This window comes from Bombina bombina, chromosome 9 (genome assembly GCF_027579735.1).
Source record: "Bombina bombina isolate aBomBom1 chromosome 9, aBomBom1.pri, whole genome shotgun sequence".
Classification (NCBI taxonomy): Eukaryota; Metazoa; Chordata; class Amphibia; order Anura; family Bombinatoridae; genus Bombina; species Bombina bombina.
In genome coordinates, this window is record NC_069507.1 from 170,684,161 (window position 1) to 170,699,356 (window position 15,196).

General features: G+C 38.8%; 1 protein-coding gene across 2 annotated transcripts in view; it reads left to right on the plus strand.

Annotated features, from left to right (window-relative positions):
• The window catches only part of FBXW4 (F-box and WD repeat domain containing 4), a 621,158-nt gene that overhangs the window by 139,734 nt on the left and 466,228 nt on the right, over window positions 1-15,196 (plus strand). The gene's annotated exons all lie outside the window — the stretch shown is intronic.

Below are 15,196 nucleotides of genomic sequence, written 5' to 3' on the forward strand. Positions count from 1 at the left end.
ACTACATGTCATCAAGAGCTACATTATTTAACCTCTGAGAGTTAAAATAACCGTTGGCTGTCGTTACGGGGTTAAACACAAAATGTAGCCCCCATAAAATAAGGAGATTAAAAGCATATTTTACTATACACATATTATTTATTTTGCTGTAAAATTTAAAGTTGTGCATATTCCAAACCCTCCAGAAAGTATAGTGTGCCTCCATTATTCATAAGTTTGGTGACGTTTAGTTGACCCTGAAACATTCTACACCAGGAGTTCCATGTTCCATGTATAATAATTAGAGTGATTATTAATGACACTCAAGAGTGTTGCATTTAGGGTGGATGTCTCTTTTGGCGCTACTTTATTTGCCTACCTTACTGCTACACATTATGGCAGCAAGACCCAAAGCTATTCTCCATCTATACAGGTTCCATGCATAGTGTTTGTAAGACAGCTACCATGCTTGGAAACTAAAGTACCAGACACTGGCTAGACAGCAGAAACAACCCATAAACGCCCCTATATATCAGACTGTCAGAAATTTATATAAAATATCTGATCTCTAATGAAGCGCATGTTTGAAACACTTCAGATCGTTTTCTGCCAACACCTTGTAACACACAAGTGTTTGTATTATGGACTTCAATTAACCCTTAAAGAGATTGTATAAGGTGAGTAGTATTTTAGCATTTTTCCATTTTGACATTTAGCAGCTATATAGCCCAGGGGATATTAAGGTATGGGACTGACATGCAGTATGAATATTTATTATTGTTTATGAATATTAGTTATTGTTTTTAAGACTGACTTAAAAATGAGACCGTCATACCTGACTTTATATTATTATTTCAGCACAGCACTCATAAAAGTTTGCAATCCCTGTAAAGCACCGTGATTGCTTAGGTGAAGAGTACCAGGTCTTATACATCTGCTCCTAATTGGCCACAGCAAAGGAAACCAGGAATATGAATTCCACTATGGTTTTCAGGGGGTTTAGCCCTGAAATGCTGTTGATTTGCAAAACCTTGTAAATTTTGCTAATAGCCTAATAACCTTTAAGCAAGTTTAAAACCTTTATTTTGTTGTATTGCAATGCACTGTATATTTTTTATGCAGCTGGCCTGAGGTATGCATCCGCTGGTGATTAATCCATGATAACACGTACAGTGCTGGTTATCAGCATGACTATGAAAAACAGTTATAGGTTGTAAAGTTAAATACTTAATGAGATACAGTATTTTCAATGAGATAATTTATCAGCGTATAGTTACTTTTTTTTTTTTTTTTTTTCTATTTATAGCCAACAAACAATACAATAATACACTGTGTGTCTACACCATGCAAGGTGTTTTGAAAAAAATGCATGCTCAAATACAGAAAATTTAGATAACAAAAAGTAGTATAGTACAATTTAGTTTAACAAACATTAAAGCACACCATTCGGCGCATATTTAACATTGTCTACAATTCACTTAAATACTTATTTTACCATTATGTTGGTTTGTTATTCAAGGTAATAAAAGAAAGAAAAAGAGAGACACAAAAATAAAAAAAAAGAGGACCAGGAAAAAAAGAAACCCTCCTTACCCCGGGGCGTGCCCCCCCCCCCCCCCCACCAATTGTATACCACCTGAGTTTGATAACATTTGATAGAGATATATTTCAGGCCCTTTTCCTCCCAAATCTTAAATACTTTCTGATTAATGCCAGGAGTAAATTCAGCATTGCCTGTTATTGGTAAATATTCGGTTAGAGAATAGTCCACTCCAATTAGAGTACAAAACTTATGCCATGCCGTAATTATGTTATTAATCGTAATCAAATCCTTTACATTGCCAGGGATTTTTCTGTAGGAGTTATGTAACATAGCTTTTAATGAAAATGGGTGGATAATAAAGCTTTCAATCTCATGCGAAGTAAACCAGTTGGAATCTGCCAACCAGTCAATTGCCACTTTAACCAAAGCGGCCAGATTATAAAAACCAATATTAGGCAATGCAAGACCTGCCATGCTTCGTTTTTGCATGAGTTTATTTAAGGAGATACAAGCCTTACTCCCCTTCCAAATAAATTCTATGAACATAGTGTGTATTTTACGTATGTCTGACCTTTTTAGAAATAATGGGAGGTTCTGCAGTGGATACAGTAATCGTAGGAAAATAATTGTTTTGATAAGACTAGCTCTTGCAGATATCGAAAGCGGGAAGGAGGTCCAGACTTCTAAATCTTTTTTAATCTTTTGAATAAGTATTTGGAAATTTAATTTATACCAGTTTTTTGGGTTTTTATGCAAATGTATGCCCAGGTAAGTAAGTGAATCTACTATTTTAAAAGGAATTTCCTGTAAACTAGATCTTATCTTTTAACCCCTTAATGACCGAGGACGTGCAGGGTACGTCCTCAAAAAAAAGGCAGTTAATGCCTGAGGACGTACCCTGCACGTCCTCGGTGTGGAAAGCAGCTGGAAGCGATCCTGCTCGCTTCCAGCTGCTTTCCGGTTATTGCAGTGATGCCTCGATATGGAGGCATCCTGCAATAACCTTTTACGGCCATCCGATGCAGAGAGAGCCACTCTGTGGCCCTCTCTGCACCGGACATCGATGGCCGGTTTCGTTGGTGGGTGGGAGCCGACTTGGGAGGCGGGTGGGCGGCCATCGGTGTGCCGCATGACGTCAAGGGGGGCGGGATCGGGGGCGCGATCGTCGGGGGCGCGCACGGGCGCGCGCGCGTGCACGGAGGGTGGCGGGCGGGCGCGTGCACGGGGCGGGAGCGGGTGGGAACCGCTACACTACGGAAAATGTTTTAATAATTAAGACCTAATCTTGTTTGTGCAAAAGCACAAAAAGTGATCATGGAGGGGTGGGGGGTTGGTTTTGTGTGGGGGGAAGCTACACTACAGAAACTTTTAATAAATGTTAAAAAAAAACATTTTTTTCTTCTAAACTGGGTACTGGCAGACAGCTGCCAGTACCCAAGATGGCGCCCATTAAGTTAGAGTGGGAGGGTTATAGAGCTTTTTAGGGGGGATCAGTGAGGTTGGGGTCTAAGGGGGGATCGTACACATCAGCATATGTAAATATGCTTCTTTTTTTTTTTTAAAAAAAGGGCCAAATACCTTTTATTTTAGTACTGGCAGAGTTTCTGCCAGTACTTAAGATGGCGGGGACAATTGTGGGGTGGGGGAGGGAAGAGAGCTGTTTGGGAGGGATCAGGGGGTCTGATGTTTCAGGTGGGAGGCTGAGCTCTACACTAAATCTAATATTAACCCTGCAAGCTCCCTACAAGCTACCTAATTAACCCCTTCACTGCTAGCCATAATACACGTGTGATGCGCAGCGGCATTTAGCGGCCTTCTAAATACCAAAAAGCAATGCCAAAGCCATATATGTCTGCTATTTCTGAACAAAGGGGATCCCAGAGAAGCATTTACAACCATTTGTGCCATAACTGCACAAGCTGTTTGTAAATTATTTCAGTGAGAAACCTAAAATTGTGAAAAATGTAACTTTTTTTTTTATTTGATCACATTTGGCGGTGAAATGGTGGCATGAAATATACCAAAATGGGCCTAGATCAATACTTGGGGTTGTCTACTACACTACACTAAAGCTAAAATTACCCCAAAAAGCTCCCTACATGCTCCCTAATTAACCCCTACACTGCTGGGCATAATACACGTGTGGTGCGCAGTGGCATTTAGTGGCATTCTAATTACCAAAAAGCAACACCAAAGCCATATAAGTCTGCTATTTATGAACAAAGGGGATCCCAGAGAAGAATTTACAACCATTTGTGCCATATTTGCACAAGCTGTTTGTAAATAATTTCAGTGAGAAACCTAAAGTTTGTGAAAAAATTTGTGAAAAAGTGAACGATTTTTTTTATTTGATCGCATTTGGCGGTGAAATGGTGGCATGAAATATACCAAAATGGGCCTAAATCAATACTTTGGGTTGTCTTCTAAAAAAAAATATACACATGTCAATGGATATTCAGGTATTCCTGAAAGATATCAGTGTTCCAATGTAACTAGCGCTAATTTTGAAAAAAAGTGGTTTGGAAATAGCAAAGTGCTACTTGTATTTATGGCCCTATAACTTGCAAAAAAAGCAAAGAACATGTAAACATTGGGTATTTCTAAACTCAGGACAAAATTTAGAAACTATTTAGCATGGGTGTTTTTTGGTGGTCATAGATGTGTAACAGATTTTTGGGGTCAAAGTTAGAAAAAGTGTGTTTTTTTTCCATTTTTTCCTCATATTTTATATTTTTTTTTATAGTAAATTATAAGATATGATGAAAATAATGGTATCTTTAGAAAGTCCATTTAATGGCGAGAAAAACGGTATATAATATGTGTGGGTACAGTAAATGAGTAAGAGGAAAATTACAGCTAAACACAAACACCGCAGAAATGTAAAAATAGCCTTGGTCCCAAACGGACAGAAAATGGAAAAGTGCTGTGGTCATTAAGGGGTTAAACCCACATAAGTTTGCTTTTATCATAATTTATCCTGTACCCTGAAAAGGTTCTATAAAGGTTTAAACATGTTTTAGAGTTAGGGGTATTGATTGCGATGTATTGTGTAGGAAGATTAACAGGTCATCTGCATATAAAATAATTTTAAGTGTTTGTGTGGACATCGGGATCCCCTCATAAACCTCCCTTAACCATATGGCCAGGGGTTCAAGTGCTATATTAAAAAGTAAGGGGGAAAGCGGGAAACCCTGCCTAGCATCTTTTTTAAATAATATTCCCGGTGTTAATGAGCTATTGATCAATAAATATGATATCGGATTTCTATAAACATTATGGATAAATTGTAAAAATTGTTTTTTAAAGCCACATTTTTCTAATGCTTGGAATAAATATTCCCATTTGATTGAGTCAAAGGCCTTCTCGGCATCAAGTGTCAATAAGGCTGTACTTTAATTGCTTTCCTCTGTTTTCTATATTCCACATATAATGTAGAAAGGTTATAACTTTACGTATATTTTTTGACTATTTTCTTGATGCCAAGAAGCCTGCTTGATCAGGATGGATAATTTTATCGAGGCAGCCCATTAATCTAGCTGCTATGATAGAGGTTAAAATTTTATAGTCTGCGTTCAAAACAGATATCGGTCTATATGAGGCAGGTTCTTCTATGTTTTTACCTTTCTTTCGGCTAGATTACGAGTTTTGCGGTATGAGTGAAAAATCAGCGTTAAGGCTCATAACGCTGCTTTTTCACTACCGCTGGTATTACGAGTCTTGCAGCTTTAGGGGCACTGCACTCTTTTTTTGGCCTTAACGCAAATTAACTTACACAATTTGTGTAAAGTCTTTTCTTTCATGTAATTAGCAAGAGTCCATGAGCTAGTGACGTATGGGATATACATTCCTACCAGGAGGGGCAAAGTTTCCCAAACCTCAAAATGCCTACAAATACACCCCTCACCACACCCACAAATCAGTTTTACAAACTTTGCCTCCTATGGAGGTGGTGAAGTAAGTTTGTGCTAGATTCTACGTTGATATGCGCTCCGCAGCAGGTTGGAGCCCGGTTTTCCTCTCAGCGTGCAGTGAATGTCAGAGGGATGTGAGGAGAGTATTGCCTATTTGAATTCAATGATCTCCTTCTACGGGGTCTATTTCATAGGTTCTCTGTTATCGGTCGTAGAGATTCATCTCTTACCTCCCTTTTCAGATCGACAATATACTCTTATATATATATACCATTACCTCTACTGATTTTCGTTTCAGTACTGGTTTGGCTTTCTACAACATGTAGATGAGTGTCCTGGGGTAAGTAAGTCTTATTTTCTGTGACACTCTAAGCTATGGTTGGGCACTTTTTTATAAAGTTCTAAATATATGTATTCAAACATTTATTTGCCTTGACTCAGGATGTTCAACATTCCTTATTTTCAGACAGATAATGCATTTGAATCAATCATTTTTTTCTTACCTTTAAAATTTGACTTTTTCCCCGTGGGCTGTTAGGCTCGCGGGGGCTGAAAATGCTTCATTTTATTGCGTCATTCTTGGCACGGACTTTTTTGGCGCAAAAATTTTTTGTGTTTCCGGCGTCATACGTGTCGCCGGAAGTTGCGTCATTTTTGACGTTCTTTTGCGCCAAAAGTGTCGGCGTTCTGGATGTGGTGTCATTTTTGGCGCCAAAAGCATTTAGGCGCCAAATAATGTGGGCGTCTTATTTGGCGCTAAAAAAATATGGGCGTCACTTTCGTCTCCACATTATTTAAGTCTCATTATTTATTGCTTCTGGTTGCTAGAAGCTTGTTCACTGGCATTTTTTCCCATTCCTGAAACTGTCATTTAAGGAATTTGATTAATTTTGCTTTATATGTTGTTTTTTCTATTACATATTGCAAGATGTCCCACGTTGCAACTGAGTCAGAAGATACTTCTGGAAAATCGCTGCCTGGTGCTGGAGCTGCCAAAGCTAAGTGTATCTGCTGTAAACTTTTGGTAGCTGTTCCTCCAGCTGTTGTTTGTATTGAATGTCATGACAAACTTGTTAATGCAGATAATATTTCCTTTAGTAAAGTTCCATTACCTGTTGCTGTTCCGTCAACATCTAATACTCAGAGTGTTCCTGATAACATAAGAGATTTTGTTTCTAAATCCATTATGAAGGCTATGTCTGTTATTCCTCCTTCTAGTAAACATAAAAAGTCTTTTAAAACTTCTCATTGTTCAGATGAATTTTTAAATGAACATCATCATTCTGATTCTGATAGTGGTTCTTCTGGTTCAGAGGATTCTGTCTCAGAGGTTGATGCTGATAAATCTTCATATTTATTTAAAATGGAATTTATTTGTTCTTTACTTAAAGAAGTCCTAATTGCATTAGAAATTGAGGATTCTGGTCCTCTTGATACTAAATCTAAACATTTAGATAAGGTTTTTAAATCTCCTGTAGTTATTCCAGAAGTTTTTCCTGTTCCTGGTGCTATTTCTGAAGTTATTTCCAGGGAATGGAATAATTTGGGTAATTCATTTACTCCTTCTAAACGTTTTAAGCAATTATATCCTGTGCCATCTGACAGATTAGAGTTTTGGGACAAAATCCCTAAGGTTGATGGGGCTGTCTCTACTCTTGCTAAGCGTACTACTATTCCTACGGCAGATGGTACTTCCTTTAAGGATCCTTTAGATAGGAAAATTGAATCCTTTCTAAGAAAAGCTTATTTGTGTTCAGGTAATCTTCTTAGACTTGCTATATCTTTAGCGGATGTTGCTGCAGCTTCAACTTTTTGGTTGGAAGCTTTAGCGCAACAAGTTACAGATCATAATTCTCATAGCATTATTATTCTGCTTCAACATGCTAATAATTTTATTTGTGATGCCATCTTTGATATCATTAGAGTTGATGTCAGGTGTATGTCTCTAGCTATTTTAGCTAGAAGAGCTTTATGGCTTAAAACTTGGAATGCTGATATGTCTTCTAAGTCTACTTTGCTTTCCCTTTCTTTCCAGGGTAATAAATTATTTGGTTCTCAGTTGGATTCTATTATCTCAACTGTTACTGGAGGGAAAGGAACTTTTTTACCTCAGGATAAAAAGTCTAAAGGTAAATTCAGGTCAAATAATCATTTTCGTTCCTTTTGTCACAACAAGGAATAAAAGCCTGATCCTTCATCCTCAGGAGCGGTATCAGTTTGGAAACCATCTCCAGTCTGGAATAAATCCAAGCCTTTTAGAAAATCAAAGCCAGCTCCTAAGTCCACATGAAGGTGCGGCCCTCATTCCAGCTCAGCTGGTAGGGGGCAGATTACGTTTTTTCAAAGAAATTTGGATCAATTCCGTTCACAATCTTTGGATTCAGAACATTGTTTCAGAAGGGTACAGAATTGGTTTCAAGATAAGACCTCCTGCAAAGAGATTTTTTCTTTCCCGTGTCCCAGTAAATCCAGCGAAGGCTCAAGCATTTCTGAAATGTGTTTCAGATCTAGAGTTGGCTGGAGTAATTATGCCAGTTCCAGTTCTGGAACAGGGGCTGGGGTTTTATTCAAATCTCTTCATTGTACCAAAGAAGGAGAATTCCTTCAGACCAGTTCTGGATCTAAAAATATTTCCTTATTTGGACGATATCTTGGTACTTGCTCAGTCTTCACGTTTAGCAGAATCTCATACGAATCGACTTGTGTTGTTTCTGCAAGATCATGGTTGGAGGATCAATTTACTAAAAAGTTCATTGATTCCTCAGACAAGGGTAACCTTTTTGGGTTTCCAGATAGATTAAGTGTCCATGACTCTATCTTTGACAGACAAGAGACGTCTAAAATTGATATCAGCTTGTCGAAACCTTCAGTCACAATCATTCCCTTCGGTAGCCTTATGCATGGAAATTCTAGGTCTTATGACTGCTGCATCGGACGCGATCCCCTTTGCTCGTTTTCACATGCGACCTCTTCAGCTCTGTATGCTGAACCAATGGTGCAGGGATTACACGAAGATATATCAATTAATATCTTTAAAACCGATTGTACGACACTCTCTGACGTGGTGGACAGATCACCATCGTTTAGTTCAGGGGGCTTCTTTTGTTCTTCCGACCTGGACTGTAATTTCAACAGATGCAAGTCTTACAGGTTGGGGAGCTGTGTGGGGGTCTCTGACGGCACAAGGGGTTTGGGAATCTCAGGAGGTGAGATTACCAATCAATATTTTGGAACTCTGTGCAATTTTCAGAGCTCTTCAGTCTTGGCCTCTTCTAAAGAGAGAATCGTTCATTTGTTTTCAGACAGACAATGTCACATCTGTGGCTTACATCAATCATCAAGGAGGGACTCACAGTCCTCTAGCTATGAAAGAAGTATCTCGAATTCTGGTTTGGGCGGAATCCAGCTCCTGTCTAGTTTCTGCGGTTCATATCCCAGGTATAGACAATTGGGAAGCGGATTATCTCAGTCGCCAAACGTTGCATCCGGGCGAATGGTCTCTTCACCCAGAGGTATTTCTTCAGATTGTTCAAATGTGGGGACTTCCAGAAATAGATCTGATGGCCTCTCATCTAAACAAGAAACTTTCCAGGTATCTGTCCAGATCCAGGGATCCTCAAGCGGAAGCAGTGGATGCATTGTCACTTCCTTGGAAGTATCATCCTGCTTATATCTTTCCGCCTCTAGTTCTTCTTCCAAGAGTGATCTCCAAGATTCTGAAGGAATGCTCGTTTGTTCTGCTGGTAGCTCCAGCATGGCCTCACAGGTTTTGGTATGCGGATCTTGTCCGGATGGCCTCTTGCCAACCGTGGACTCTTCCGTTAAGACCAGACCTTCTGTCGCAAGGTCCTTTTTTCCATCAGGATCTCAAATCCTTAAATTTAAAGGTATGGAGATTGAACGCTTGATTCTTAGTCAAAGAGGTTTCTCTGACTCTGTGATTAATACTATGTTACAGGCTCGTAAATCTGTATCTAGGGAGATATATTATAGAGTCTGGAAGACTTATATTTCTTGGTGTCTTTCTCATCATTTTTCCTGGCATATTTTTAGAATTCCAAGAATTTTACAGTTTCTTCAGGATGGTTTGGATAAAGGTTTGTCTGCAAGTTCCTTGAAAGGACAAATCTCTGCTCTTTCTGTTCTTTTTCACAGAAAGATTGCTAATCTTCCTGATATTCATTGTTTTGTACAAGCTTTGGTGCGTATAAAACCTGTTATTAAGTCAATTTCTCCTCCTTGGAGTTTGAATTTGGTTCTGGGGGCTCTTCAAGCTCCTCCGTTTGAACCTATGCATTCATTGGACATTAAATTACTTTCTTGGAAAGTTTTGTTCCTTTTGGCCATCTCTTCTGCCAGAAGAGTTTCTGAATTATCTGCTCTTTCTTGTGAGTCTCCTTTTCTGATTTTTCATCAGGATAAGGCGGTGTTGCGAACTTCTTTTGAATTTTTACCTAAGGTTGTGAATTCCAACAACATTAGTAGAGAAATTGTGGTTCCTTCATTATGTCCTAATCCTAAGAATTCTAAGGAGAAATCATTGCATTCTTTGGATGTAGTTAGAGCTTTGAAATATTATGTTGAAGCTACTAAGAATTTCCAAAAGACTTCTAGTCTATTTGTTATCTTTTCTGGTTCTAGGAAAGGTCAGAAGGCCTCTGCCATTTCTTTGGCATCTTGGTTGAAATCTTTAATTCATCATGCTTATGTCGAGTCGGGTAAAACTCCGCCTCAAAGGATTACAGCTCATTCTAATAGGTCAGTTTCTACTTCCTGGGCGTTTAGGAATGAAGCTTCGGTTGATCAGATTTGCAAAGCAGCAACTTGGTCTTCTTTGCATACTTTTACTAAATTCTACCATTTTGATGTATTTTCTTCTTCTGAAGCAGTTTTTGGTAGAAAAGTACTTCAGGCAGCTGTTTCAGTTTGAATCTTCTGCTTATGTTTTCAGTTTTTTTCATTATAAAATTTAAACTTTATTTTGGGTGTGGATTATTTTTCAGCGGAATTGGCTGTCTTTATTTTATCCCTCCCTCTCTAGTGACTCTTGCGTGGAAAGATCCACATCTTGGGTAGTCATTATCCCATACGTCACTAGCTCATGGACTCTTGCTAATTACATGAAAGAAAACATAATTTATGTAAGAACTTACCTGATAAATTCATTTCTTTCATATTAGCAAGAGTCCATGAGGCCCACCCTTTTTGTGGTGGTTATGATTTTTTTGTATAAAGCACAATTATTCCAATTCCTTATTTTTTATGCTTTCGCACTTTTTTCTTATCACCCCACTTCTTGGCTATTCATTAAACTGATTTGTGGGTGTGGTGAGGGGTGTATTTGTAGGCATTTTGAGGTTTGGGAAACTTTGCCCCTCCTGGTAGGAATGTATATCCCATACGTCACTAGCTCATGGACTCTTGCTAATATGAAAGAAATTAATTTATCAGGTAAGTTCTTACATAAATTATGTTTTTTCAATGGGACTTCCAAAGCGCCGATATTACAAGCTTTTTCTGGGAGGCCAAAAAGTGAGCGTACAGCCTATCCCACAAGATTCATAACGCAATCTAAAGTCAGTAGTTATGAGTTTTACGCTACAAAGCTGTAGCATAAAACTCATAACTTAAGTGTTAAAAAGTACACTAACACCCATAAACTACCTATTAACTCCTAAACCGAGGCCCTCCCGCATCGCAAACACTATAAAATAAAATTATTAACCCCTAATCTGTCGCTCCGACATCGCCGCCACTATAATAAACATATTAACCCCTAAACCGCCGCACTCCCGCATCGCAAACACTAGTTAAATATTATTAACCCCTAACATCGCCGACACCTACCTACATTTATTTAACCCCTAATCTGCCGCCCCCAACGTCGCCGCCACTATACTAAATTTATTAAACCCTAAACCTAAGTCTAACCCTAACAACACCCCCTAACTTAAATATAATTAAAATAAATCTAAATAAAAATTACTTTCATTACCTAAATTTTTCCTATTTAAAACTAAATACTTACCTATAAAATAAACCCTAACGGCTAGATTTGGAGTTTTGTCGGTAACGACCCGAAAAGTTAACGCCGGCTTTTTTCTGGCCGCACCATAAAAATAACTCTGGTATTGAGAGTCCACATAAAGGCTGCGTTAGGCTCCAAAAAAGGAGCGTAGAGCATATTTAACGCAGCTTCAACTCTCGATACCAGAGTTGCTTACGCAAGCGGCCAGCCTCAAAAACTTGCTCGTGCACAATTCCCCATAGAAAACAATGGGGCTGTTTGAGCTGAAAAAAAACTAACACCTGCAAAAAAGCCATCAGCCAATAGAATGCGAGCTCAATCTGATTGGCTGATTGGATCAGCCAATCGGATTGAACTTGATTCTGATTGGCTGATTCCATCAGCCAATCAGAATATTCCTACCTTAATTCCGATTGGCTGATAGAATCCTATCAGCCAATCGGAATTCGAGGGACGCCATCTTGGATGACGTCCCTTAAAGGAACCGTCATTCTTCAGTTGGACGTCGCCGGAAGAAGATGGGTCCGCGGTGGAGGTCTTCAGGATGGAGCCGGTCGTCATCGGATGAAGATAGAAGATGCCGCTTGGATCAAGATGGTTGCCGGTCCGGATCGCCTCTTCTTCCCGGATAGGATGAAGACTTTGGAGCCTCTTCTGGACCTCTTCAGCCACCGAATGATGGATCGCCAGCCCCCGCTTGGGTTGGATGAAGATTTTGGAGCCAGGACGGATCGGTGATACCTGGTGAGGTGAAGACAAGGTAGGATGATCTTCAGGGGCTTAGTGTTAGGTTTATTTAAGGGGGGTTTGGCTTAGATTAGGGGTATGTGGGTGGTGGGTTGTAATGTTGGGGGGGGTATTGTATGTTTTTTTTACAGGCAAAAGAGCTTAACTTCTTGGGGCATGCCCCGCAAAGGGCCCTGTTCAGGGCTGGTAAGGTAAAAGAGCTTTGAACTTTAGTAATTTAGAATAGGGTAGGGCATTTTTTATTTTGGGGGTCTTTGTTATTTTATTAGGGGGCTTAGAGTAGGTGTAATTAGTTTAAAATTGTTGTAATATTTTTCTTATGTTTGTAAATATTTTTTTATTTTTTGTAACTTAGTTCTTTTTTATTTTTTGTACTTTAGTTAGTTTATTTAATTGTAGTTATTTGTAGGAATTGTATTTAATTTATTTATTGATAGTGTAGTGTTAGGTTTAATTGTAGGTAATTGTAGGTATTTTATTTAATTAATTTAATGATAGTATAGTGTTAGGTTTAATTGTAACTTAGGTTAGGATTTATTTTACAGGTAATTTTGTAATTATTTTAACTAGGTAACTATTAAATAGTTCTTAACTATTTAATAGCTATTGTACCTGGTTAAAATAATTACAAAGTTGCCTGTAAAATAAATATTAATCCTAAAATAGCTACAATGTAATTATAATTTCTTCTGTTAAGTGTGATCAGTCCACGGGTCATCATTACTTGTGGGATATTAACTGCTCCCCTACAGGAAGTGCAAGAGGATTCACCCAGCAGAGTTGCTATATAGCTCCTCCCCTCTACGTCACCCCCAGTCATTCTCTTGCACCCAACGACTAGATAGGATGTGTGAGAGGACTATGGTGATATATTTAGTTTTTATATCTTCAATCAAAAGTTTGTTATTTTATAATAGCACCGGAGTGTGTTATTCCTTCTCTGGTAGAATTTGAAGAAGAATCTACCTGAGTTTTTCTATGATTTTAGCCGGAGTAGTTAAGATCATATTGCTGTTTCTCGGCCATCTGAGGAGAGGTAAACTTCAGATCAGGGGACAGCAGGCAGATTAATCTGCAAAGAGGTATGTAGCAGTTTATTATTTTCTGACATGGAATTGATGAGAAAATCCTGCCATACCGTTATAATGTAAACTCAGCCTTGAATGCAGTAGATGTAGCTGATATCAGGCTGTCATGTATGTATATTTTACACTTCAGTTTTCTGGGAAATGGTACTTCTCTGGCTTTTAAACTGTATACATAGACTTAACCTATTTTGCAGGGACTTGCAATAGGTTTTAAATGACAATTAATTATTGAGGTAAAACGTTTTTTTGCTGGCATGTAAAAACGTTTTTTTCTCTGAGGTACTGGGTGAAAAAATGTTTTGGGCACTTTTTTTCCACTTGGCAATAGTTTTGATTTAAATTAGAGCAGTTCACTGATCCCTCTCACTGTTATGTGTGTGGGGGAGGGGCCATTTTTGGCGCTTTTACTATGCATCAGAAAAACTCAGTCAGAGGTTCATTTTCTTCCTGCATGATCCGGTTCATCTCTACAGAGTTCAGGGATCTCAAGAGTCTTTTTTGAGGGAAGTAATCATTACAGCAGAGCTGTGCTGATTGTATTGACTGTGATATAAAAAACGTTTATTTGTGTATTTTTTTCTGCTGCCTGGGTTAGTTATCATTTGCTGAGGGGAACAATCCTTTGCTAAAACTGTATATTCTGACAAAGATTGATGCTATAACTTAATTATTTTATCTGTTATAATATTTTTCTGTGCTTCTTAAAGGCACAGTTCGTTTTCATATTATTTGTAAATTACTTTGAAAAGTATTTCCAAGTTGCTGTTTATTTGCTAGTGTGTTAAACATGTCTGATTCAGAGGAATATCTCTGTGCTATATGTGTTAATGCCAAAGTGGAGCCCAATAGAAATTTATGTACTAACTGTATTGATGCTACTTTAAATAAAAGTCAATCTGTACAAATTGAACATATTTCACCAAACAACGAGGGGAGAGTTATGCCGACTAACTCGCCTCACGTGTCAGTACCTGCATCTCCCGCTCAGGAGGTGCGTGATATTGTAGCGCCGAGTGCATCTGGGCGGCCATTACAAATCACATTACAAGATATGGCTACTGTTATGACTGAAGTTTTGGCTAAACTACCAGAACTAAGAGGTAAACGTGATCACTCTGGGATGAGAACAGAGTGCGCTGATAATGCAAGGGCCATGTCTGATACTGCGTCACAGTTTGCAGAACGTGAAGACGGAGAGCTTCATTCTGTGGGTGACGGTTCTGATCCAAATAAACTGGACTCAGACATTTCAAATTTTAAATTTAAGCTTGAGAACCTCCGTGTGTTACTAGGGGAGGTATTAGCGGCTCTGAATGATTGTAACACAGTTGCAATCCCAGGAAAAATGTGTAGGTTGGATAAATATTTTGCGGTACCGACGAGTACTGACGTTTTTCCTATACCTAAGAGACTTACTGACATTGTTACTAAGGAGTGGGATAGACCCGGTGTGCCTTTCTCACCCTCTCCTATATTCAGAAAAATGTTTCCAATAGACGCCGCCACACGGGACTTATGGCAAATGGTCCCTAAGGTGGAGGGAGCAGTTTCTACTTTAGCTAAGCGTACCACTATCCCAGTGGAGGATAGCTGTGCTTTTTCAGATCCAATGGATAAAAAATTAGAGGGTTACCTTAAGAAAATGTTTGTTCAACAAGGTTTTATATTACAACCCGGATCTAGTGGGGGGCAGACTTTCCCTCTTCGCCCAGGCTTGGGCAAGAGATGTTCAGGATCCCTGGGCGTTAGAGATCATATCTCAGGGATACCTTCTGGACTTCAAATCCTCTCCCCCAAGAGGGAGATTTCATCTGTCAAGGTTGTCAACAAACCTAACAAAGAAGGAAGCGTTTCTACGCTGCGTACAAGATCTTTTATTAATGGGAGTGATCCATCCAGT